This window comes from Lissotriton helveticus, chromosome 10 (assembly GCF_964261635.1).
Source record: "Lissotriton helveticus chromosome 10, aLisHel1.1, whole genome shotgun sequence".
Classification (NCBI taxonomy): Eukaryota; Metazoa; Chordata; class Amphibia; order Caudata; family Salamandridae; genus Lissotriton; species Lissotriton helveticus.
The window spans coordinates 1133146045-1133172442 of NC_136071.1; the positions used below are offsets into that span (position 1 = coordinate 1133146045).

General features: G+C 47.8%; 1 long non-coding RNA gene across 2 annotated transcripts in view; it reads right to left on the reverse strand.

Moving 5' to 3' along the window:
* LOC144785646 (uncharacterized) overlaps positions 1–26398 on the reverse strand; it is a 144473-nt gene that overhangs the window by 72238 nt on the left and 45837 nt on the right. For both annotated transcript variants that reach the window (XR_013602005.1, XR_013602004.1), the window contains exon 2: positions 25587–25731. This is a non-coding gene — a long non-coding RNA (uncharacterized LOC144785646). The remainder of the gene's footprint in view (positions 1–25586; positions 25732–26398) is intronic.

The following is a 26398-nucleotide window of genomic DNA, read 5'->3' on the forward strand; positions in this document are numbered from 1 at the left end:
CGGCGAACTTGCTCTCGCCTCGCGACTCGATAAATCGATCACAGTTCACCACGGGGGGGGGGCGGAGAGGCACACGAATCTGGCCACAGTCTTTGGGGGGCAATGAGGTACTCGCTGGGCAGGCGCTGTAGGCGCTAGATCACTTCTCACGTAGCTGACTGGAACGCCAGTCAGTCACAACGCCAGCAACCCTTTGCTGCTCTACTGCCTGCGCTACCAGCCACCTCAGGGGTCAACAGGGCAGGTGTCAATCTGGTGTCAAGTCTGGAATCTCTTCTCTAGTCTGAACAATCTTCATCATCATCGAATCTCATCTAATCATCTAATCTAAAATGGCCGCCAGGGACTGGGCCTTAAATAGCCAATGCCCTGGGGTACCGGCACGAGCCAGAAGGTTCTAGAACCTTCTCTGGCTGTGACAATGACATGGCACTCTTGAGGGGTATTTAGGACACTCACAGCCACCGTACTGGGGTTCTAGAGCAGCCATTTTGTGTACCTGAGGAAAATAAAGGAATTCCTGTCAGAAATGCGCGCCAAACAAAGGGCGCCAAAACCTCAAAAGGCCAGGGTTCATGAAGGCTCCAATGGGAGTCACTTCACATGAGGAAAAAGGGTGTCCACCATTTTAGGTTCATTTATACAGGTTGACAACCCCAGCTTGTAATGCCACAGGTTTGGGCCAGGCGCCTTGTAAATAGGTGCCACAAACCTTGTGAGCAACTGGGCGTCAAGGAACATCTAGCCCCATGAGACAACACATAAAAAGTCCTGGTAGACAAATAAAAAGCGACACATTTTGGGAGGTACAGGGGAACAAAAGAAATCATAGTGGTGAGGGGACTCTCAGAAGCAGACGGGTCTAACACGCGTCCCCCCCAGCTGAAAGTGGGGAGAGCTACCCAACCCCTTGGGAGTCCTCAACACTAAGGCGGAAATACGTGGAGAGACCGTCTGCATTGGCATGGTCAACTCCGGGCCGGTGTTCCACCCGAAAGTCCATTCCCTGTAGGGAGATAGACCACCTCAACAGTTTGGGATTTTCCCCCTTCATTTGCATGAGCCAACGAAGGGGTCGGTGGTCTGTCTGAACAAGGAAGTGTGAACCAAACAAATATGGTCGCAGCTTCTTCAGTGCCCAGACCACCGCAAAGGCTTCCCGCTCGATGGTACTCCACCTCTGTTTCCGGGGAAGCAGTCTCCGTGACAGAAAGACCACGGGTTGATCCAGACCCTCTTCATTGAGTTGCGATAGCACCGCTTCAATGCCAATGTCGGATGCATCTGTCTGGACAATGAACTCTTTTGAAAAATCTGGAGCCTTCAGGACTGGAGCTTTACACAATGCTTGTTTCAGAGTGTTGAAGGCTCGCTGGCAAGCCTCCGTCCAAATGACTCTCCTGGGTTGCTTTTTGGCCGTGAGTTCTGTAAGGGGTGCCACGATAGTGCCATATCCCTTCACGAATCGTCTGTAGTAACCTGTGAGGCCCAGGAAGGCTCGGACCTCAGTCTGGGTCTTGGGGGGTTTCCAGGCCATGATTGCCTCAATCTTCGCCTGAAGGGGCTGCACCGTTCCCCGGCCCACCAAGTGTCCTAAGTACACTACGGACCCCTGTCCAATCTGACATTTGCTGGCCTTGATCGTCAAGCCAGCCCGTTCCAGGGTCTGGAGAACGGCTTGCAAGTGCTGCAAGTGATCCTCCCAGCTGCTACTGAAGACAGCTATGTCATCCAAGTAAGCAGCAGAGAATGACTCCATCCCGGTGAGGATCGTGTTCACCAGCCGCTGAAAAGTGGCAGGAGCGTTCTTGAGCCCAAAGGGCATGACGCAAAACTGGTAGTGTCCCTCAGGTGTGGAGAAGGCTGACCTTTCCTTGGCTCCATTAGACATGGGAATCTGCCAGTACCCTGCAGTGAGGTCAATGGTACTGAGATATTGGGCAGCTCCCAACCGGTCAATCAATTCATCCGCCCGAGGGATCGGATGAGCATCCGTTTTGGTTACCGAATTTAGTCCTCGGTAGTCCACACAGAATCTCAATTCTGGTGTGGTGCCAGGTGGGGCAGCTTTAGGAACTAACACCACCGGGCTAGACCAAGGGCTACTTGAAGGTTCGATGACTCCTAGCTCCAGCATCTTAGCTACTTCGCTTTGGATACTGGCCTTCACCTTGTCAGACAGCCGGTAAGACTTTGACTTCACAGGTGGGCTGTCCCCTGTGTCCACGTCATGGGTACACAAGTGGGTCTTACCCGGGACAAGGGAGAACAGAAGAGCGAATGACCCCAAGACCTGGCAACATTCCTCCTGCTGCTCAGGAGTCAGGGTTGGCGAGAGTTTCACTCCGTCCACTGACCCATCCTTTTCTTGAGACGCAAAAAGGTCGGGGAGAGGCTCCGTGTCCTCTTCCTCCGATCCGTCAGTCACCATAACCAACATGACTTCGGGCCTCTCGTAGTGGGGCTTGAGGCGATTGGCATGTAACACCCGATGCGGATGCCGAGGGGTCTTTACGTCCACCAGATAGGTAGACTTGCCCTTCTTCTCCAATACCTCGTAGGGGCCTGTCCAACGATCCTGGAGGGCACTCAGCTCTCCAGGCTCCATCACCCACACCTTCTGGCCAGGCTCCAACTCCACTGGGTGAGCGTTGTGGTCATACCACGCTTTCATAACTGCCTGACTGGCTTCCAAGTTGTCAGAAGCTTGCTTCCACAACTTAGCCATTTGGCTACGGAAGGCCAGCATGTAGCTCACCACATCCTGGGGAACTTTCCGGGGAGACTTTTCCCAGGAGTCCCTCACCAGGCTGAGAGGTCCACGTACAGGGTGCCCGTACAAAAGCTCGAAGGGGCTGAAGCCCACTCCCTTTTGCGGCACTTCCCTGTAGGAAAAGAGCAAACAGGGTAGGAGGACGTCCCATTTCCTCCGCAGGCTTTCGGGTAGACTTCTGATCATACCCTTCAAGGTTTGGTTGAACCTTTCCACAAGACCATTGGTCTGCGGGTGATAAGGAGTGGTGAACCTGTAAGTCACTCCACACTCCTTCCACATGGCCCGCATATATGCTGACAGGAAGTTGGTCCCCCTGTCGGACACAACTTCCTTGGGGAATCCCACTCGGGTAAAGATCCCCATCAGGGCCTTGGCCACTACTGGTGCAGTAATGGTTCTCAGAGGAATTGCCTCTGGATACCTTGTGGCGTGATCACCAGGACCAGGATAAACCTGTGACCGGATGATGTAGGTGGATCTAGGGGCCCAGCAATGTCGATGCCCACCCTTTCAAAGGGGGTGCCAACGACAGGAAGTGGTTCCAGGGGAGCCTTCAGCTTCGTCCCTGTTTTCCCACTGGCTTGGCATGACACGCACGACCGACAGTATGTGTCGGATGCCACCCTCATTCGAGGCCAATAAAAGTGGGGGACAAGCCGGGCAAAGGTCTTGTCCTGACCCAAGTCTCCTGCCAAGGGAATCTCATGAGCCAACTCTAATAGGAAGGCTCGGTAACACTGTGGGACTACCAGGGCCCGTGACAATCCGTGCACTGGCGCCCTGGGTTCACTGTAGAGGAGACCATCCTCCCAGTAAACACGATAGTTCCCAGACTCGTTACCTGCTGCTTGGGCTTCAGCCTGTTGCCTCAGACCCTCGAGGGTGGGACATTCCCTTTGTTCCTTGCTCAGTTCCTCCCTGGATGGTCCTCCTTCCACTCGCTACTCAGCGGGGATAGGCAAGTCCTCCAACGGAACCATGTCCTCCTCCGCGGACTCCGGGTCCACCTCCACAGGTGGCCTATCCGTCTCACGGGGCATGGACATCGAGGCAGGCTCCTCCTGTCTTCGAAATGTTCCCTCATCAGCAGCTGGGTGGGCCATTGTACCAGGCTCCAACCCACGCGACTTCTCCTCCCGAGCAGCCGCAGACCTGGTACTCACACAGGCCCAATCAGGTGTACCCAGCATCTCAGTATGAGTCCGGTATTCCACCTCCTTCCAAGCATTGTGCTCCATATCATTACCCAGCAGACAATCGACTGGCACGGCGGGGCTTACGGCAACTCAAAGTGAACCTGCAACCCCTCCCCACTCAAAGGGAACCTCGGCCACAGGATAGTGGCCCATTCTGCCGTCAGCCATCGCGGCTGGATGAAGTACGCCTGGAATCACCTGCTCTGAGGACACCAGATGACTCCTTACCATAGTCATACTGGCTCCTGTATCTCTCAGAGCTTCCCCTCTATGGCCATTGATGGTGACCCATTGCCCATACTTGGTAGTATTTGAGGGCACCTGGATCTTTGGAACCACCTCCCGATCACCCAGGGACACTAAGGTGACACCCGCCCACTCCCCCCCTTAACTAAGGGCATCTCCTCCCCGAGCGCTACACTAGCGACTCCCGGGGCCTTTCCTCCAGTGGGAGGGGGTGGTCTCTTTGGGCATTTCACGTCTCCCTTATAATGTCCAATACCACCGCACTCATAGCAATGGATAACCCTTGGCTGCTGACTCTGGCCAGGATTAGGGTTCTTCTGCCGGTTAGCCTTAGAAGTGGAGAAGAAACTTTTCCCCTTAAAGGTATTTTGGGGGCCTTTGGAGAACTCCTGCTTCTTGTTATCTCCCCCCTCTTTCTTCTGGGGAGCGCCCTGTCCGGACTTCTGAGAATCTCCTCCCGTCCCCTTCGTGTGTGCTTCCACCCATGCTCGCAGACTAGTACGGAGCTCCTCTCTTTTGGCCCCTCGCCTGACAAACACTCCCCTCTCCTGACAGAAATCCTTGAGCTGTGCCACAGTATAGGTCTCCAGCTCTGACATTTCGAATTCCATCTTGTCAGTGAAAAGTGTGGACAACCACCCCGAAGTAGGTGACCAGGATAAGAACTTTGAGGGTCACTTCCACCCACCTCCAGGAAAGAATTTGGAAAAAGCAAAACGTTGAATTTGAGGGCCGCTAGGAGAAAACTCCGGGTGTGTACCTGTGGTGCACACTGAATTATTATGGGGTTCAAAACAAGCACGGCTCGCAATCCCACCCGCTGAGCACCAATTTTATGTTGGACCTGCGATGGGCAAGCCCAGCACAAAGGGGGTAGCTTGGCTCAAGTGACAAGGCAAGTGAAGGCTGTAGTGTTAAGCCGGCTCTGACCCAATAATAACTCCTTGTACATCCACACCAAAAAGAAGGACACCACACCACTGCTGTAGAAAAATACGATTCCTTTATATAAAAGTTCTTTGTTGTAAATAGGGTTGACTGGGAAAGCACATATACATTTCTTTTGGTCATACAGTTCTGGTAATAAATAGTATTAATAAATAGAATAACTTCAGGAATGAGTATCACAATAAATATCAGAATAAATATCAGAATAAATATTGGTTCATTTAAATAAACAACCACATGTTTCTTCTGGTATCGCTGCCACCAATTAAATACTTTAGAATCATTACATCTGCAATACGTTTCAAATGGGAAAGATAACTCTTACAGTTTATGCTGTTTTCAATGACCAGGTATACGGCTTCTCTGAGCACAAAATAAGGTTTGGGACTCTTTAATAATCACTCAGGGCGTATGCGCGTATATCTAAAAGGCAAGGAAACACAGTAAATACATCATTTGGACTCGGCAGTCACCGGGATAGGATCTCTGCTTTGCCGGTGAAGTCTATGCGCACCTACGGGCTTTAGCACCACTTGAGCACAGGCGGCACCAGTTCAAAGTCATTAGACTGACGAACGGGCTGCCGGAGAGGTCACACAACCTTCGCGCACAGTCAAATGAATGCCGGTTCACAGTTCCTTCACAACGCTGCATTCACTATGTAGAAACGGGCCCACCTCACATCGGCTGCAATCAAGATACGATTCAGTCGGGCACAGCACTCCTCTCGTTAGCGACGGGGCTCTCAGGGGCTCCACGGACCTCCCTCCGACTTCCGCATACAGGGTGGTTCCCGCCCACAGCTACAGCTCCCGGGTCACTGGGGAGTGGCAGGGACGCTAGTCCTGCCCAACGAAGGCCGGCCTTTCCCCGCCCCGGCGCACCACCTCACCTTCAATCTGCGCAGGAAGCGCTCTACACTGGTGGGGCTCGGAGACGTCCGAGCTCCCCTCTAAAGGCACCTGTCGCAAAGGGGGCACAGCTGACGATCGCGGTCGCGGCGAACTTGCTCTCGCCTCGCGACTCGATAAATCGATCACAGTTCACCACCGGGGGGGGCGGAGAGGCACACGAATCTGGCCACAGTCTTTGGGGGGCAATGAGGTACTCGCTGGGCAGGAGCTGTAGGCGCTAGATCACTTCTCACGTAGCTGACTGGAACGCCAGTCAGTCACAACGCCAGCAACCCTTTGCTGCTCTACTGCCTGCGCTACCAGCCACCTCATGGGTCAACAGGGCAGGTGTCAATCTGGTGTCAAGTCTGGAATCTCTTCTCTAGTCTGAACAATCTTCATCATCATCGAATCTCATCTAATCATCTAATCTAAAATTGCCGCCAGGGACTGGGCCTTATATAGCCAATGCCCTGGGGTACCGGCACGAGCCAGAAGGTTCTAGAACCTTCTCTGGCTGTGACAATGACATGGCACTCTTGAGGGGTATTTAGGACACTCACAGCCACCGTACTGGGGTTCTAGAGCAGCCATTTTGTGTACCTGAGGAAAATAAAGGAATTCCTGTCAGAAATGCGCGCCAAACAAAGGGCGCCAAAACCTCAAAAGGCCAGGGTTCATGAAGGCTCCAATGGGAGTCACTTCACATGAGGAAAAAGGGTGTCCACCATTTTAGGTTCATTTATAGAGGTTGACAACCCCAGCTTGTAATGCCACAGGTTTGGGCCAGGCGCCTTGTAAATAGGTGCCACAAACCTTGTGAGCAACTGGACGTCAAGGAACATCTAGCCACATGAGACAACACATAAAAAGTCCTGGTAGACAAATAAAAAGCGACAAATTTTGGGAGGTACAGGGGAACAAAAGAAATCATAGTGGTGAGGGGACTCTCAGAAGCAGACGGGTCTAACACTGTCTGACTAGGATTCAGGGCCCACAAATCACTTGCTGACATTTGCTGAATGGCATCTTCAAAAAGACGGCCGTAAGTTCCACCTGGATTTTTCTGGGTTATTTCTTGCCAGACTAGGCATTCTAATGTATTGGGGTCCGCTTGTCTTAGTTTATGACAGAGATTAAGATAAGCCCCGATATTGGAGGCATCGTAGTTTATCAATCCCATCTCCAGTCTTATCTGTGCAGCAGATGCGGAATTTGGCAGCCGGAGAACCTTTTTATACATTTTGGTAGTATGCTGGTTCAAGGCTGTATTCATTTTCCCCCTAAATAACTCTATGCCGTACGATAGAGTAGGGCCAATTTTTGCTCTCATCACCTCCAAAAGAGGCGATAGAGTTGGGCCTGAGAGATTTTTTGCAAGCTTGCCTAATGATACTGCAAGGGTTATTGCTTTCACTGCGATCTCGTTACGCTGCTTTCTAAAAGTATATTTAGAATCCAAGTGGACTCCTAAATATGTATACGACTGGCCTGTTACAAGGCTTATGTTGTTGAATGACCAACCACCACCTGTATGTCGTTTCTTGCCTAAGGGGACAACTTGCGTTTTTTTTATGTTGACCTCTAATTGGTTAATAGTCGTATAGTCATGCAGTTTATCAAGAAGCCTTTGTAGGCCGACCCTGGTGAGGCTAAAAAGGACAAGGTCGTCGGCGTACAACAGGTTGCTTAGACCCAAGCCACTGACTTTTGGAGAATGGCTGTTAGTGTCGTCCAGGGTCGCCGACAGATCTGCTATAAACAGGTTGAAGGGAAGGGGGTCCAACACACATCCCTGCTTCACGCCTCTAGTTGTCATTATTTTCCGCGAGAGATGTGTGCCGGACCCTAACTTCACCCGAACCCATGTGCGAGAGTGGAGTTGGATAATTGCCTGTAATAGATTCTCTGGAATCCCCAACTTCCTTAATTTTACCCATAGAGCCTCCCTGGGGACTCTATCAAAGGCTGATTTGCAGTCGACAAAGCAACAAAACATTAACCTGGATGTTAGTAGTGCCTTGTCGACTATAGTTGAAATTGCTAACAAATTAGTGCTGGTCCCTGAGTTTGCAACAAACCCTGTTTGATTCATTGGCAACAGTTTATAGTCCTTTGCCCACAACCTTAGGTCCTCCAATAGGAGGCCTGCATAGTGCTTGGCTTCAATATCCAGGAGGGCAATGAGTCTGTAATTGTTCGGTTGGGCACATGATCCTGATTTGTAAATTGGGTGGATTATGGCGCCCCACCATGAGTCCGGGATTGTTGCTGTTCTCAGAGCGTAATTAAAGAGATTAGTTAGTGTTCCGGACCAGAAAGCAATGTCAGATTTATACAGGCTCTGTGGCAGGCCATTGGGGCCCGGAGCCCCGTCAGGTCTTGCTTTTGTCATTGCAGTAGCTACTCTTTCTTGTGCCACCTCAAGGTCCATGTTGCAAAGGTGTAAGCAGTTGGCAGGTAGACTCCGTGTGGTGGCGGGCCCTTGGCTAATCTTATTTAAAGAACTGCTTCCTTCGGGATCTGGGTATTTTGGAGACTTAAAGTGGTCAGATAGGTATCTTACCCAGTCTAACTCCTGGATGTTTGCGGATCCAAAGCTCGATGTCCAGGGATTAGTGTGGTTAATGAGAGCCCAAAATTTTCTAGAATTTTTTTGCCTACTCTCCCACACCAGTTTGCACCAAAATTGGTTTTCATGAGTCCGTTTATCTTTTTCGATCGCCAGCTTGAAAGATCTTTGAGTGGTTTGATAGTGAATTATGCGTTCGCTATTACCCGGAGATGTAGCCAGTGCCCGCAGGGCTGCGTTTCTGGCTTTCTTGAGTAACTTGGTCTGCTGTGAGATTGTAAACTGACGCGTCTGAATTACCCTTTCGACCTGGTGCTTTGCTGGAAAAAGATGAGTCAGATGGGAACAGAGCATTGTCCAGGTTACAGTCGGGGTTGCCTCTTGCTCAGTTCCTAGTCTTATGATGTCCGCACTTGCTTGAAGGATATTCGGGCTAATTTCTTCAGTCCACTTAAGGCGCTTTAGGTTTTCCGTGTGTATTCCCCGGCATGCTGACGGTGCAGTTTTGTGTTTCACAGGGTTTATATTAAAGGAAATGACCTGGGGCCTGTGGTCACTTTCAGTTCTTGGATAAATTCAGAAGTTGATTAAACAGTGGAGCAGGGCGGCATTGCAGATAGTATAATCCAAATAGGATTGCTTGGTGCCGTTTGACCAGGACCAGTTTGGCGGGGTGTCACCCACTGTTCTGCAGTTGATGACAAGGTAACCTGCACTGTAAAAGTCACACAAAGCTCGCCCAGTCCACTTTGAGTTTGGATGGGCGGTTTAGTTTGTATTATAGCCCGGTGATTGGAAATAAGAAAGGCCCATCAATGTCTGCTACGTTCCCTTGGAATAAGTAGGTATTAAAATCCCCCGTAACAATACAGTCTGAGGTCCGGTGTTCCGCGGCTATGTCGTTCATTATTTCCGTTAGGCGTATCAGGTGCTCTTTTTTTGTACGAGTGCTGGGGTTGATGTATACGTTTAAAAGGAGCAGTGGACGATGTTTCCGCCAAGCATTGATTTTAACCCCAAGTAGCCAATCTTCGTCAAGGGGCAGTCGTGATATTGGACCTTTTAAGGTGTTTGATACGTATATTGACAAGCCACCTTTAGGGTGGTCAAAGCGGCTATCCCTAATTGCTGGATTCCATAGCTCAATGAACCCGATGACTGGGCACCCTTGTGTGGCCCAAGTTTCCTGCAGTGCTATTACTGAATGTTCACACAGGAAAGAAAAGGTATCAGGGTCGTTAATTTTTTGCTGGAGGCCGCTTATATTCCAGGAACATAATGAGATGGTAGTATCCACTTGTGTATTTAATGCTGCTGCTGGTGAAGGTGGCGTTGCCAAGCGTTTGAGGCCAATGGCCACTGCCTCTGGTTCGGGTGGTCATTCTGAGCTTTTGGTTGACAAAATGGCTGGAAGCCAATCCCATCCTTGGCTGGTGTCGATATTGGTGACCGCTGAGGGAATGATATTTTGATCTTCCTCGGGCCCGACGCATTTTTTAAAATTGAATATGTTTTCTGGTGATCTTTCAGTCTTATTATTCCGGATTTTTGCGATAATGTTGGCTGGTTCAGTAGGGCGGTGGGGTAGCCTGGGGTGTAGTATGAGTACGCTCGGATGCCCCATTCCCTTAATATGGCTTTATGGTCCAGGAACGTGCCTGCCCAATTGGCTGATTTAAATATCACTAATGTTACCTCCGACGGTTGGGTACCTCTTGGTGGGAGAAATTCAATAGATTCGATGTCATCTGATACTAGACCAGGAAATCCGGGAATACCATTTGCCAGTTTTAAAATGTTCGATCTATTAAGAATGTCTTGGCGGCCCTTTGATTTGTATTCGGGTGCCAGTAGAATATGGGAATGTGACGAGTCATTTGAGGGCTCAGTTTATTTTTGACTTATACCCATATTATTGGGTTTAGTGGTTGACGGACCTTCATCCAGTTCTTGCTCCTGTTGCGTCGAACGATGGCGGGCCTTCCAAGTGGGCCGTCGCTTAGTGGGCGAAGCTGTTTTCTGATTGTAAATTGTTTTCATCAATTTCAATCCTGTCGATGTGCTGTCTGTCTTTGATGAAAATGAGGCATGCACCAGTTCTGATTTTGCCTGGGGCTCTGTGGGACCTGGTGTACTTAGATCATCGGTTTTCGTGATTGTCTTTTCTACCACGGGGCCAGGCTCTTTTTTTGCAGTTCGAACTGCTGGTTCTCTTGCCTCATGTAGGCTCCCCGTGGTTAGTTGAGTGACTGTTACAGGTAAATCTCCTTCTGATTTGGACACTCCAGGATTTCCTGGGGGTAAAAGGGCGTTTGTTTCACTGGGAGCCTGTTTGTTGGATGCCATTGCAAAAAGGGGGTTGTATACCGGATGGGCAGCAGTTGTTTTTGCCCTTGCTTTATTTCTCTGTTTACGCTGGCGCTTACGTTCTCTTTTGCTAAGTTGTGGTTGAAACGCTGGCAGCTCTTCCAGGGTAGGAGGAGCCGAGGACACGATGCTGATTGTTTGACCTATCAGTGGGTGATCTGTGCTCATAGTACGCCCACACGAAGTCCCAGTGTTTCCCAATGCTGCTTCGGCCAGGTCACACTGTGAGTGGCCAGGTTTTGACTGTTCGCTCAGCCAATTTGAGCCGAGGACTGTACTCTCGTTTGGCTTGGTGCCTTTGTGTGTTGGAGGCTGCAAGTTGGCTGGATCTTGGGTCGTATCTAGTGGATTTTTTGATAACGGACAGGGAGATATACTTGGGTTACCGCCTTTCAGCATCCTAACTTCCTTTATGACACTAGTTAGGAAGTCAGGAAGCGAAGATAGTGAGTCAATAATAGGAGAACAGCAACATACCGACTGTATGAGCTTTGTCGAGGCTTGTGCTCCACGTATTAAGTTGTTCAATTTATCAAGTTTGTTATCAATCCCTGACGTGAACAGTGCCAGGGTGTTTAGGAGATCAACCTGTGCGTCCAGTTTGTCCGAGTGGTAGTTTAATGCAATAACGGTTTGTTGGAATGTTTGCAAGAGTTGAGGCCAGACGCTGATAGCTATGGGGTCTTCTTGGGTGGTATTAGAGGTGGTATTTGACGTGTTTGACGTGACCTTGATAGGGTTTTCAGTGTTTTTAAAGAAGAATGACAGGTCCGCCAATAGCTGGTCACTTGGATCGACTTTATTGAGCGACTTTTGTGGCAATGGAGTTGTTGCTGCTGCTGGCGAAAATGCAATATGCATTGGGCTTGACGCAGTCAATTGGTCCATAGGTGTACTTATTGTTTGGGATAAGTGGGATGTTTGACGAGGATTATTACTCACATAGGTACTTTGAGCATGGATTTGAGCGAAAGTTTGCTGTTGATGTGAAGCTGTTGAGGCTTCTTTTGAGACGGCCGGGTCGTGACCGGGAGGTTTTGCCGGTGATTCCGATTTCTGGTTTTGAGCTATGGAGGGACTTGGAGCGTTCCGTAGACTCATTGGGGATGTTTGCAGCAGGCAAACCCCTTGGATATCCGCTGCAGTGGGACATGATTGCTGACCGGGTTCCTGTGCTGGTTGTGGCTCTGATTGGTTGTTAGTGGTGGGCGATACAGGACTTGCGCCCCCCAGGCCTTCCGGCGTAGGTTTGTTCGGTACTGATCCAAAGATGAATACCTCCGCAGGATGAGCTATCCTTTTGTCTTCAATTTGCCAATGTTGTGGGGATGGCGGTTGTTGAGGAAGTATACTTGTTTTAGACTGCCTAGGCAGGGCTCCACATCTGGTTGTCTCCTGAGTCTGGGGCTGCCAGAAATTATTAGACGATTTTGGAGTTTTTTTGAAGTAGTCCAACAGATTCAGAAGTTTTATGTTTAGTCTGCGCCCGTCTCCTCTCGCTCGGCGCTTGGCAGTGAATGCCCTCTGCCTGCATGTGAAGCTATCCGCGCGCAGCTGCCTGGTGATGCATGCGGGGCTTGAGCCCGGACCGTGCCCCGCTGCTGGTAAAAGTCCCCCGGCTGCCCCCGAGTCGTGGGTGCCACAGCCGAGGGTGCAGGTGCGCGGCGAGCTCCCTGGCATTGTCTCCACTCCCGGCGATAGGACGGCGGAGCCCTGTGTTACTTTGGCCCGTTCCAGAAGGCGCTCCTCGCGGCCCCCGGAGCCCCATTGCCATGCCACAGGCCCCGCTCCCTGCAGGAGGCACTTCCTGCCCGCGGGCCGCCGCTCCCGGCCTCGGAGCGCGAGAGTTGACTGGGGAAAAGGGGCCCGGAGCCCGGGATTGCAGGCACCGGGGCGTCAGCCATCGGGGGAGGGCAGAGATTCACAGCGGATTACAAGCCTCTGAGGACGGGCACGGGAAGGGGCTGAAGCTGGGCTTCTTTTCATGTGTGAATGGAAGCGTGTGTTTAACTGATTGTGTTTTAAAACTTTGATATCCCGATGGTAGAAAACACAAAAGTCCGCTCGGAGCAGGGAGCCGAGTGGGCCTCGCAAGCCCCTGAGGACGGGCACGGGAAGGGGCTGAAGCTGGGCTTCTTTTTATGTGTGCATGGAAGCGTGTGTTTAACTGATTGTGTTTTAAAACTTTGATATCCCGATGGTAGGAAACACAAAAGTCCGCTCGGAGCAGGGAGCCGAGTGGGCCTCGCAAGCCTCTGAGGAAGGGCACGGGAAGGGGCTGAAGCTGGGCTTCTTTTCATGTGTGCATGGAAGCGTGTGTTTAACTGATTGTGTTTTAAAACTTTGATATCCCGATGGTAGGAAACACAATAGTCCGCTCGGAGCAGGGAGCCGAGTGGGCCTCGCAAGCCTCTGAGGAAGGGCACGGGAAGGGGCTGAAGCTGGGCTTCTTTTCATGTGTGCATGGAAGCGTGTGTTTAACTGATTGTGTTTTAAAACTTTGATATCCCGATGGTAGGAAACACAATAGTCCGCTCGGAGCAGGGAGCCGAGTGCGCCTCGCAAGCCTCTGAGGACGGGCACGGGAAGGGGCTGAAGCTGGGCTTCTTTTCATGTAGCATCCAGGGCTACTGGCTGGAGACGCCTGCATAGTGTATCTACAATTGTAAAAGTTCTCAAACTGGGTTATCGCTCAACCCAGCTTATTTCAAATTACATGCTGCGAGTTTTGGGCAGAATTAATATCCTTAGCATGACAATTCAGATTTCGGAGATTATCTATCTCAAAATAACGCTCTCTATACTGAAACAGCGCGTGCTGACGGAACTCTTCACAGTAAACCTATTACGAAAATCTTCTAAAAGGCAGGCACGGTCGTCTTACCAGAAGAAGGTGAAATGTGGGATTTCCCAACTCTCTCCGCAGCTCAGGATAGATGAAGTTTGGTCGCAGATCGAGCGACTTTTCTAAGTGCTCCAGGCGCAGATCCCGTCCAAGCATTAGAGCCATAAAGCAGCGCATCCTTCAGAAGTCCAGCCTGAGGCACGGTACCTGGTCCCTGCTCTCTGAGGGCGCCGTCCGGGGAGCTGTTCCCCATCTCCCGCAGCACCAGTCCTACGCGGCTGCACCGAGCCGCGCGCGCGCAGAAGGCTCAGCAGAGGGCCCGCCGTGGAATAACAACAATGTAGCATTTATTTAGCGCCTCGATGCCACGTGCTTGACGCTGGGGAGCGCATTATATAATGGTGTTTTTGTTTGGAGGTGCTCCGGCCGGCTGCGGTGCTGGGGTGTCCGTTAGCAGCAGAGCGCCGGGGCTGCCAGCACAGTTCCGGTTTCTCTTGCTGCTCCGGTTTCCACCTCTCCTCACGGAGTTTCCTGACCCTCTTAACCCGTGGTGCGCAGTCACCTTTTAAGAAAAAGACACGGACAGTGGGAGGGGGCGGGAAAAAAAGACGGCGGGAACGAGGAAAGCGAGCGAGAGCAGCCTTCCTCAACCTTACCAGCAGCAAAATGGCGGCCTCAAGCTTCCGAAATTTTTCGGATTCAGGGGCGTGTTTTGCTGTCCTGAGTGACGGACGACGTCACGAGCTGAGGAACAGCAAAACTTACGCCCCGGAATCCGAAAAAGACGGGGCTAAATTGGAGTGATGCATCTCTCCTCCAATGGCTGGCCTCCGTTTAGGAAGCCAGCCAATGGAGGAGAGACAGGGCAGGGAGGCGGGTTCCAAAGCGCTACTAAAGGACATGAATTCTCCGACCCCAGACTGCGCAAGCGCAGCCTTTAGGTCCGAGACCTAAAAATCTAATGCTGGTATGGATGATTTTACCAACTAAAGACCTAGGGCCAAATTTACGGCCATTCCAAATTGCGATTCATAATTTGCGCTCAAATGCGAGCCGCAAATTGCTAGTCGCAATTTGAAATGTACAACAGTGTCAGAGACACTGATTGCGATTCCCAATGGGGTCGCAAAATGCGAGGCTCATGAATATTAATGAGCCACTCGCAATTTGTGACCCCATTGGGAATGGCTGTCCCTCCCAGGGATGGTGGCCTACTGGGCTCAGCAGACCTCCATGTCTGGGACTGCTTGTCAATATTCTTTTTTTTTTTTTATGCAGCTCGTTTTCCTCTAGCTTGCTCATTAGGCAAGCTAGATTATGGCAATGCCTTGTTCGTAGGCATGGCAGATTACCTCTTTTCATGCCCACAAGTACTACAAAACGCTGCAGCAAAATTGGTATGCGATAAAAGCAGACTGGGCTCAGCATCCATGTGCATGAAATAACTCCACTGGCTACCCATGCGACAGAGGGCAGTGCTTAAGCTACTCAGCCACGCACATAAGGCATTACACCGCAGTAATATACCAAAATGCCCTATTCACACACTAATAAGTTATCATATAGTCGTGTCTATGTTACAACACCAGTATTGGCAACCAAAGCAAACAGAAACACAAGGAATTAGGCTGTACAGTGGGATGATATTTCAAACTTTTTAATCGTTCCAGAACCAGCCAGCCGACACGTGTTTCATCGTGTTTGGAAAAGTGTTTCCGCGACTCCTCAGGGCTGTAGTTCAAATTAGGAGGATGGAACGGTTGCTCCACCGGTGATATTTCCGACCTGGCAGGGCCAGTGACCTACTGTGATAGTCGTTGATTGTGCTGAGCCAAAGGGAAGTAAGCTCCTGGGGTAGTGTTATTCAAAGTGCAACAAGATCGTTGTGTGGTTTCTTGAAAAATTTGAGGTTTTCATAACCATAAGAAGGGGTCGGGAGGTCGCGCTGTGAGCGTTCTCCTCGTGGCGGTATGCCCGGGAAGATCTTATCGTGTTGTTAAGGAGCGGATAACTCCTAGTATGACGGTATGTTGGTGGCAGTGTTCAGATGCTCATTGTTTTTCTCCCGGGTCGCCGTGTTCCAAGGTGTGGACCTTCAAGCACCAAAGAGTGATGTTTTTCGGATTTAGGTTCAGTTTTAAAGTTAGGTTTAGGGTTTTACAGTTAGATGTTGTATTTAGCGTTAGGACTAGGGTTTAGTGTTTGGGTTACTTTTTTAGTTTGGAACAATTGGTCTTTAAATTGGGTTATTTTGTTTCCGTACCTTAATGTACGTCAAATGCTTTAGAAGCACTGGGCCACTGCATACATTTTTATTCTGGAAATAAAAACATTTATTTTGCTCCCCTTTGTGAAATATGGATTCAAGTAAGAACGTTTTGCCTTGAAACATATTCTTGGTAAAGTGTATAAGAAACTAAACACATTAATAATTTTTGCTTTCATTTCATTTCATTTTCTAATCTGTAGGAAAGGACTAGTTTTGAGGCAAATTCAAGTTGTCCTTTTTAGGTCTGTATTGGCGCTATACATCGAGTGGACTTTGAGTCAGCCCTTCCAACCATTGGCCTACTTGGATCATCCTTTTTCAGCCATTGGCTTGAGGTATCGTCAATCACACTCTAGATTAGCCCAGAGGGGAAACAACCATTTCAATGCAGTCATTACACTGCACCACCTTTTCAACGCAGCTGTTACAACACAACTGCCTTTAAATTGCATGCCATTACAAGGCATGTCGATACAACGCATGTCAGTACAACGCATACCATTACAATGCATGTAATTACAACCCATGTAATTACAATGCATTATAAGGTAAGTAGTGGGGATTTTTTAGTTCTACGGTGGGTATGGGTTTTGGGGTACATGGGGATAGTATTTTTACCCCTACACTATCCAACACTTACTCTACTGTTGCACCTACTGGAGTGGGAATAGTAATTTTTAACCCTACACTATCCAACACTTACCCTACAGTTGCACTCACTGGAGGCGGAATAGTAATTTTTGCCCGTACACTATCCAACACTTACCCCACTGTTGCCCCAAAAGTATTATGCGTTGTAATGGTATGCATTGTAATGGTATGTGTTTTAATGGTATGCATTGTAATGGTAGTTTCTAAAAATGCGTTGCAGTGGCATTCGTTGTACAATCATGCGTTGTAATGCTAGTAGCGATGTAAAACTGCGTTGTAAAGGCATGCGTTGTAATTGTTTGCATTGTAATGTCATATATTTACCAAGAGGAGTATTTCTATCCCGCCCTCATGCGAGAGACAATGTTTCTAGTGGTTGCATTTATGATGCGATGACATAAGCTGCTACAGAGGGATGTAGGCAGGTCCGTGCCACAGGTGGTCTTTATGATGTGGTGCCCTCACTCCTATGCAGGATGCTTGTCGTCTGTGACATGCTGCCACACTGATTCATGTTGACTGCTAATCTCTACAGGCCCATGGTGTTAGTAAACATATCATGATCAACACCACTGGGTGACTCTTTTGCAACCCAACACAGATCCCCTACAGCTTGTGTTGTGAAGGACTGCCTGGTATTCCATCTTCAAATGCAAAAAGAACAGATGATGGACGGAATGCTGAATCAATCAAACATTCACCCCCAGTCACAGAACTGGGTTAAATCCATCTTTTTTGCATGCCATGCCATTCCAGTTTAGACCCAGCCATATGCAAATCAGTCTTGACTCTGTTACCCATGGGAACTGTCCAGCCTGAACTTCCATGCAAGGTCCTCTCTTGACCAGAAACAAGCATCCTTGGACCGGTTTCGGGGTTTCACCCCTCATCAGCCAGGATAGCTTGAATCTGGTGGTGTAGCGAGCACGGGACCTACATCTGGGCATACCCTTCCCACTTAGGGCAACATATGCAAAAAGAACAGATGATGGATGGAATGGTGAATCAATTGAACATTCACCCCATCACAGATCTGGGTTAAATCCATTGTTTATTTGCATACCTCCCGGTACCTCCCCGAGACGGCCCAGAGGGACGCCCGGAGTACCGACGGCCAGAGCAGTGCTCTGTTTACCTGCGCCGCAGCCAGGTGAGGTGGAGCAGTTTTCTCCTACCAAATAGCTAGGAGGACTATCATACCTAGGATGTCCAGGTGATATTTTTCCCACTTTATTTGTTGTTCACCACGTTCTTTAAGCAGTAGCGACCTCCGGTCCTGATGAAAGCAGCGGACACCTACTTGGGTCCATAGACTGCAGAAACAAGTTGACCTAGTTGTTATATATAGTAGCTATTTCTTAAAACTACTATATCTGCGCACTGATTTTATTCTTTGGAAGCTGATAGGTACTTATTTTCCTCCTGTCTCTCCAATTTTAGGCTTTTTTCGCACTTCCTTTTTTCACCCCCACTTATATTCACGCACTGCTTTACAGTTATCAGGTCACATTAACATACCAATAGCCACTGGGGCACCCACATTTTGAACATACTCACAGGTGGTTGCATTGTTTACTCTTCCTGGTGTGAAGGGTCCCAGATGATGACAAGGGCGGTATCGGTCGATAACTGATGGGTATTTTTCACATTTGGACTGTATCCCATTGACCTTGTATCACACTTTTAGATACATTTTCTGTTTCCTGTTTATGTTAGATAAATATTTAGTCGACAAATTGTTTTTGACCCACAGTTACTTTTTGTTTCCTTATACTATTTGCATACCCTGCCATTCCAATATAGACCTAGCCATATGCCAATCAGTCTTGACCCTGTTCCCCATGGGAACAATCCAGCTCAAACTGCCAGGCTAGGTCCTTCTTGACCAGAAAGAAGCATCCTAGAACCGGTTTCGGGGTTTCCCCCATTGTCAGCCAGGATCGCTTGAATATGGTTGCGTAGCGTGCATGGGATTCATGTCTGGGCAAACCCTTCCCACTTAGGGCAACATATGAAAAAAGAACACATGTTGGACGGAATGCTGAATCATTCGAACATTCACCCCCAGTCACGGATCTTGGTTAAATCCATCATTTTTTTGCACACCACTCAGCTTCCTGTTTATGGAACTCTAAGACTCAGTCATTACTGACCCCTGTAAATGTGTAATATTATCTGCAGACTCACAACGGACATCCTAATAATGTAGCTCAGTGCTTGTCTATTCTTCTTCTTCATATCATTCTCTGCTTGACTCGGCGTGACATTTGTCAGTATGTGATCTTGAGTTGTGTGATCATCCCATTGAGGTATTTATGCCACCAGAATGTGTTTCATCTGCATTCCCAATCTATTTACTGTATTGTTTCTATTTCTTAATTCAATCTCAATTCTCTACGCACTTGCCTTGTCTCCCCATGCCTTCTGTGATAGTAAGTCCTTTGTCAAAACTTTTTCTGTTGAAAACTTATGGTCTCCCAAGTGATGAGTAGACAGATTTGTTTGCATTTTGTGAGCATGCTGGTATACAGCACGTGTATGGGTGCCATATTCATTGGGTTTCTAGTGGAGCTCTTGGTAGTGAAATATCTGGGTTGCTGTTCAGTTGTGTCATGGGCTTTTGATAGGACATACATTGCATATCGTGTCTGGCTGGTTTGTACCCTGGTTCTCTATGCTCTATGCATATTTTCCCTTTTTCAATGGTTTTAATGGTAGTCACTGTACACAAGTTTGTTTGGAACAAGAAGGGTGCTTGGTCACTGTTATTGCCACCTTCACCGCTGGCAGCTTAGGTTGGATAAATACCACTGATTTCAGTGAACATGGACACGGTCTGTGAAGCTTTGCTAGCGGGTGTCTCTTGGTCAATGCTCCTTGTAAAGTGCACCAGTTACCTTTGCAAGTGCCATGGGCTGAAAGGTCATCAGACAGAATATAAAGGACAAGACCTTGCCAGTGCCAGAGCTAGAGGTGTATAGATAGAAGAGGTTTTATTTTAGTAGCTTTCTGAATTTCAGGTCGGGTATGGGATGGCGCAAGGCTGGTGGTAACTTGTTCCAGGCCTTAGCAGTGATGACCCTGAACATTTGACACCCTAATCTCTGTTGCTGCGGATTACCAATGGTGACCAAATTGGCTGCAGCTAAGCATAGAAACCATTTCAACTTTTGTTGAAGATAAATTGGACCTGTGTTGACCAAAGCTCGCTGACATAGTCAAAATGCTTTGAAAAGGCATATCAATAATCAGTGTACAGTGGCCCACCGCAGGCCTCTGGGCCCTGAAGCTGCACCAATGGAACTACGTCCCAGATAACAACCCTGGGCCAGCATATGACCATGGGCAGCAATCTGCACCTTTGTAACAATTCCTACAAGATCCTCGAAAGTGAGATAGTTTATTACACCTCACGGGCCAGCCCAGGACCCTGGCCATCAACATGCACATTTGTGATAATTCCCAAGAGGTCCTCTAAACTAAGACACTCTTATGTTATCTTCTGGCGTGGAACAGGACTCTGCTCAGAAATATGCTACTTTGTGATAACCCCTAACAGGTCTTGTAAACTGAGAAACGTTAATAACACTTCTCGGCCAGCCGCGGACACTGCCCAGAAACATGCACATTCCCGACAATCCCTGAGGGGTCCTGGAAACAGAGACACTTTAATAAAACCTCCTGGGTCAGCCCTGGGCCATGACAAACAACATGCATATTTGTGATAATCCGTAAGGAGTTACAACATGCACATTGTGATATTCCCTAAGGGGCTTGCAAACTAATACACTTTAATAAGACCCTTTGGTTCAGCCCAGGAGGTGGCAAGCTCTATAACAGACTCTACCTACAACGTTTGGTGATGGGTCCATAACGTGTCACTAAGATGGTGGCTTAACACATATTACAGAGCGCTTAGACTGAGCGGTACCTCTTTAGACAGGCAATGGGCCTGTACATAACAGGAGTTTACTATAAACCCCATACTTGACTGGATCTTGGGGGATCACTCACTGCATATGAACTAAAAGTCCTCTTTTAAATTAAACAAGGATAAACACTGTCCAGTAGAGGGGAGGCTTTCCTGTTTACACATGTAGCAATGAAGTATTTTTTCATAAAGCAAGGGAAAGAGCTGAAACATCCCTCTTGTGTGGGTATCTTGAACATTTGACAAGCTTCCGCCACAACCCCCCAGCCCCTGCTGCCCCGGACGCCATTTTGTAAAAAAGCATAGGTGTAGGGTGGCTGGATCCAAGCCAGGTTTTTCTGGTTGGCCTCATAAGGTAAATTAACACATGATGCATCTAAATGGAACTCATTTACTATATGGTCAGTGGTTACCCTAAAACCTTGGCTTGGATTTGGCGCTCATGGATACTCTTACTGTGAGAGGTAAATGTGACGGAAGCCTAGTCCCCTTGTCATTTCGTCAATCTATGTGTTTTCTTTTTTGTGATCACAATACAGGAATAAAACGCCTTGTACCTGAGAAGATACGGTGCTTGGAGAGCTCTTTGGGTTTCTACGTGTACGTCTTTGCATTTCCACTGGTTTGCGAGGAAGGAGTCTAATGCATCATGATGAATTGCTGCTTGGGACTTGGAAGTGCACAGAGGTTTTAAAATAAAAATAAATCAATCTGGGTGACTGACGTCAGGGGTCATTTTTCAGCTGACTGCCAGTGAGTGCAGCCTGGCTTCGGGGAGGGTGTGGGAAGAAGTGGGTGGTTTCAGGCACAGGTTTCAGAGGTTCTTCAGCTGCAGGTAACAGGGTTCAGATACAGAGTGCTTCAGAAAGGATGCTGCCATAGCAGAGGGGCCTTCAGAAGAAGAAAGTTTCTTAGTTGTTTCACGAAAATGGTGGGTTATTCTAATAAAGAGGTAATAACACAATTTCAGTGACATATGTTAGGCTGAAAATGGGAGTTGGACAGGAAACCAATGTTTGTGAGATGCATGTTTTGGTATTACATATATTACATATACCTTGCCCACCCCCACTACATGAGATACTGTAACTTAGTTCAGGAATCCTTTGATGGGCAGTCGTTTGCACAGAGGGCCTTGAGTCACCCAGCTCTGGTTCTTATTTTTGCCTGTTACAGGTCTTATAAATCTAGGTCTTCCTTCTCTCAGATTCGTGTCACAAGATGATATGATCTTAATTTTAATGCTGAGAAAAAGAACAGGGGTTAGACCCCAGTTCTTTTTAGTCTTATCTCCACAATCTTCCTTCAGTGACTCAATTTCCTGTCGCAGCATTGCTCCTTGCTGAAGACGCAATCTTGTTGGCATCGTGAGAAAGCTCTGCACGTGCAATTCAAGACCTTGGCAGACAACTATGGGCCAGATGGACTACCCTTTTCAGCGGTCGCAAATGGGAAATTGGCCCGTTTGCCACCTCTAAAAAGGTTTGTGGTATGTACAAACCCTATTTTGCAAGTTGGTAATCTATTACAGGCTCGCAAAATAGGGTTTGCGAGTCACTATTCGGAAGGGTCGTGCCAAGAGAGTCCCTTCCTGATAGCGAGTCGCACTGGTATGTACGACTGTTTTGCGACCCCAAATGTGGTTACAAAACAATCGCAGTTACCACCTACTTCAAGTAGGTGGTAAGCCAGACACAAAGCAAAACCAAAGGGGATGATGGACGGAGTGTTGAACATTGCAAGCACTCACCACCAGTCAACTGATCTGGGTTTAATCCATCATCATTCTTTAGCTCACTACGCTACCCCAGTTCAGACATGGCCATATGCAAATGAGTATGACCCTGTGCCTCATGGGAACTGTCCAGCCCGAACTGCCAAGCCATGTCTTCCCTGGACTGGAAACAAACAACCTGGGACCGGTTTCTGGCTAATCAGCCGTCATCAGTCAGGCTACCTTAAATCCAGTGGCAAAGTGAGCAAGGGACCCACATCTGGGCAAACCCTGCCAACTTAGGGCGAACAAAGCAAAACCAAAGGGGTTGATAGACGGAGTGTTGAACATTGCAAGCACTCATCCCCAGTCAACTGATCTGGGTTTAATCCATCATCATTCTTTTGCTTACTCCGCCACCCCAGTTCAGACATGGTCATATGCAAATCAGTCTGACCCTGTGCCTCATGGGAACAGTCCAGCCCGAACTGCCAAGCCATGTCTTCCCTGGACCGGACATAAGCATCCTGGAACCAGTTTCTGGCTAATCAGCCATCATCAGCCAGGCTAGCTTGAATCCAGTGGCAAAGTGAGCAAGGGATTCCCATCTGGGCATACGCTGCCAACTTAAGGCGAACAAAGCAAAACCAAAGGGGATGATGGACGGAGTGTTGAACATTGCAAGCACTCACCCCCAGTCAACTGATCTGGGTTTAATCCATCTTCATTCTTTATCTCACTCTGCCAACCCAGACATGGCCATATGCAAATCAGTCTGACCCTGTGCCTCATGGGAACAGTCCAGCCAGTCACAAACAGGAAGGGGTACCCAGGGGACCGCTTCCCCTCTGTGTTGGGCAGCGGAAATATTGTTTAAGAGAAGCCAGTGGTCCCGTGGACCACTGCCTAATCTCAAAAAATTAAACAGAAACGTATTATTTTACTTTTTTGAATTAATCCCATTTTCCTTTAAGGACTCCATTAAAAAAAACTCTGTTTTATTTCAAAAGCAGTCACAGACATGGGGGTCTGCTTACCCCAGAAGGCTACCATCTCTGTGAGGGCTGGCCATTCCCAAATTGTGACCTGCCTCATAAAAATTGATGAGGCAGCTCATTTGCAACCCCATTGGGAATCACTAAATGTGTCTGAGACACATTAGTACATTTAGTTTCGCAAGTCACAAAATATCGCAATTTGCGACCTGCAAAACGGGATGATCACACATCTGGCCCTATATGTTTAATAATTATAATGATTTGCAACAGTTAAAAAAAAAACTAATAGTGGATCCAAGGTGTTGGAAGCTTACCATTCATGCTCCACTAAAAGGTGTCCCAAATTGTGATTATTTGGGAGTTATGTGCTCAAGGGATGGTTGCCAGAGTCCTCAGGTCTTGGTTGTACAATTCATTTTCCAAAAATGTTTGTGTGACAACCAGCCTCAGTTTATCTTGAGGAGTAGCACTGACAATGTGTCTTCTAGTGGATCCCAAGAATGGACACTCTTCTAAAAGCTCCAGGCCTAAAATACCACTGGAAAAATACTGAATGGAAAGGTCACAATGCCATGATCAATAACCCTTGCTGTTACTTAACAATCTGGCCCTCTACCCACCTTGCAATGGCTTATCTTGTCAATTGGATTGGCAGGCCTTATGGTGAAGTCACCTTCATTCCTAGGCCTGGGGTTTCAACAGTGAAGGAGGGCGTACTCCACTGTGGTGTGGACACTGGCTAGGTAATCTCATCTTGAGCCAGTCAAGATACCCGGTTACCCAGTGGTGAGCAGAGATGGTGACCACATACTGTTAGGGATCTCCAGCTGGTAAAATTGACTGGAGAAGCTTGGCCTAAGGTGCTGCTCCCAACTTCAAATTGCTAGGCTAAGGTCTTTTAAATAAGAGGCACTTGCGTTAATCTAATTCTGTCTACGGTGATAGCTGAAGAGCGACTTTTGGAACTCAGGAGCTGGTGAGCCCGTGGTAAACAGCAGATGCTGAGTCTGCCTTGAATGCCAGGGGCCAAGTGCTGCCTCTTAAAGATACACTGAATGTCTAAACACTGCCAGTGCATGGAGGATAGCTGGCTGCCACAATTGACTTGCAGACTCTCACCGAGGTAGTAAGACATTTGTCATTTTGAGAGAGGATGCTGGGGCAAGGCTCAGTTTTGCTACTCTAATATTCCAAACATTGCAGATGAGGCACACCCAGCAGGCCAGACTCCTTCAATGTAACCAGGGGCACAAACTCAGCCTGATTAATTATTCTAGTGTAACCCAATTACTTGGTGGCTGGCATTCTGAAGGACCTTTGAATACCTAACCTATGTGGGGCACTGGTACTGGACTGCTAAGAACTCACACATGTTTCTATCGGCCATACTGCATAAGGACTCAGGATACTCACAGCTTCCCACTAGCACAATTAGATGGGTTTTATCCCTGACTCTCACTACTTCTAAAGTTCTACCTTTACCACAAGTTAATCTTGTCCTGGGCATTGTATTTGGTTATTGCTACCCTTACCCCATACCTAATATTTCCATGATTGTGTTCCTGTTATTGCAGTGGGTTATGCCAGGCAATATAAAAAGCAATTGCTCATATCTGTTTTCATTCCTTTCCTATTATTCCAGTGATTGCTCCCAAATACAGACACTACTATTGTTTTCAGTGCTCCGAAACACTTTAAACTCCTTTGTCGCCTCTAAAACTCCAGGATTTCAGTATCCTTCAGCTGAAACCTGCATATATTGATCATCCTTGCTTTATTATTGATCCCTTTCTATTTATCTTTGTCCCATCAGCTTGAGACTTGTCTGTCCCTCAGTTTTTATTGCACCAACAGAGCAAACGCATCTGGACTATGTGCCAGCTATACATGTTATCACTATATCTCCATTTCTCAGTAAAGTGTGTATCCTACGTCTACCATCTAATGTGCTTATTGGGTATCAGCATATGCTTTTTAATTAAGTTACCTAGCTTGTCATTTGCAGTAACACTAGATCAAAATGCATACATCCAGCATCCCGGTCCACTCTAGCTAGCAACGCTTCTGGCTGCTGTTCCATTACCTCCTGTTCTGCAATTGGCTGCTGCATAATTGGGTTTCTCGGATGGTGTTAACTCTACCGTGAGAGTGTGCATCATTAAATATTATGAAATATTCACCTTACAGAACAGCTCTAGTGCTCCTTCCCTGTTTAATTGCATTGTTTGTCCTCGGAATCTTACTTGCTTTACATGGCGAATTTCATGTGCCTTAGGGCTGTCCAGTTCTTAACCTGAAGTCCGTGGGCCACTGGCGGGTCTGCAACTGTTTAGAAAATTAAATAATATTAGTTAATTAATAAAGTATATTCACTAGGAAAACAAATGTAAAATTAAACTTTTTAAAACACTCTGTAAATATGAAGAATTTGAAATTTGAGTCTAGAAATTAAGTATTTTTTTAAACAACTTTATTGGCATTTCAAAAATACATACAACAGCATTGTCTAGCATAGATCGTACAGTAACTCTTCCAACGGCTTCGTGCTACACTGGTCATTATACATACTTATGTATCATTCAGCTTATGACATGATTTACTGATGTTGCGGCCTTTAGATTGTGACTTTTTCTCACTCTATGATAAATACCTTTAATGTTGGTGTTTCCTCTCGCAGCAAGAGGTTCTCAAGCCTCCTTGATTGCCCTCCGCATTCCGTTTATTTTCCACTATCAATTGTATGTATTTCCTTTTATCTGATTTTATCTCTACAACTGTGGTTTTCATTTTCTTTATCCCTGATACCTGTGATTAGCTTTCATTATGTTTCTACATGTATTATGCCCATAGCTCATTGATATGCTTGTACTTTCTATTTTTTATTGCACTTTGTTTTGGCACCTTGTCTCTTCTTTTTCCCTGAAATAAAATTCATTCTGAACTTAAAAAATGTTGGTGTTTCCTGCTTATTTGCTTTTATGCCAACTTATCC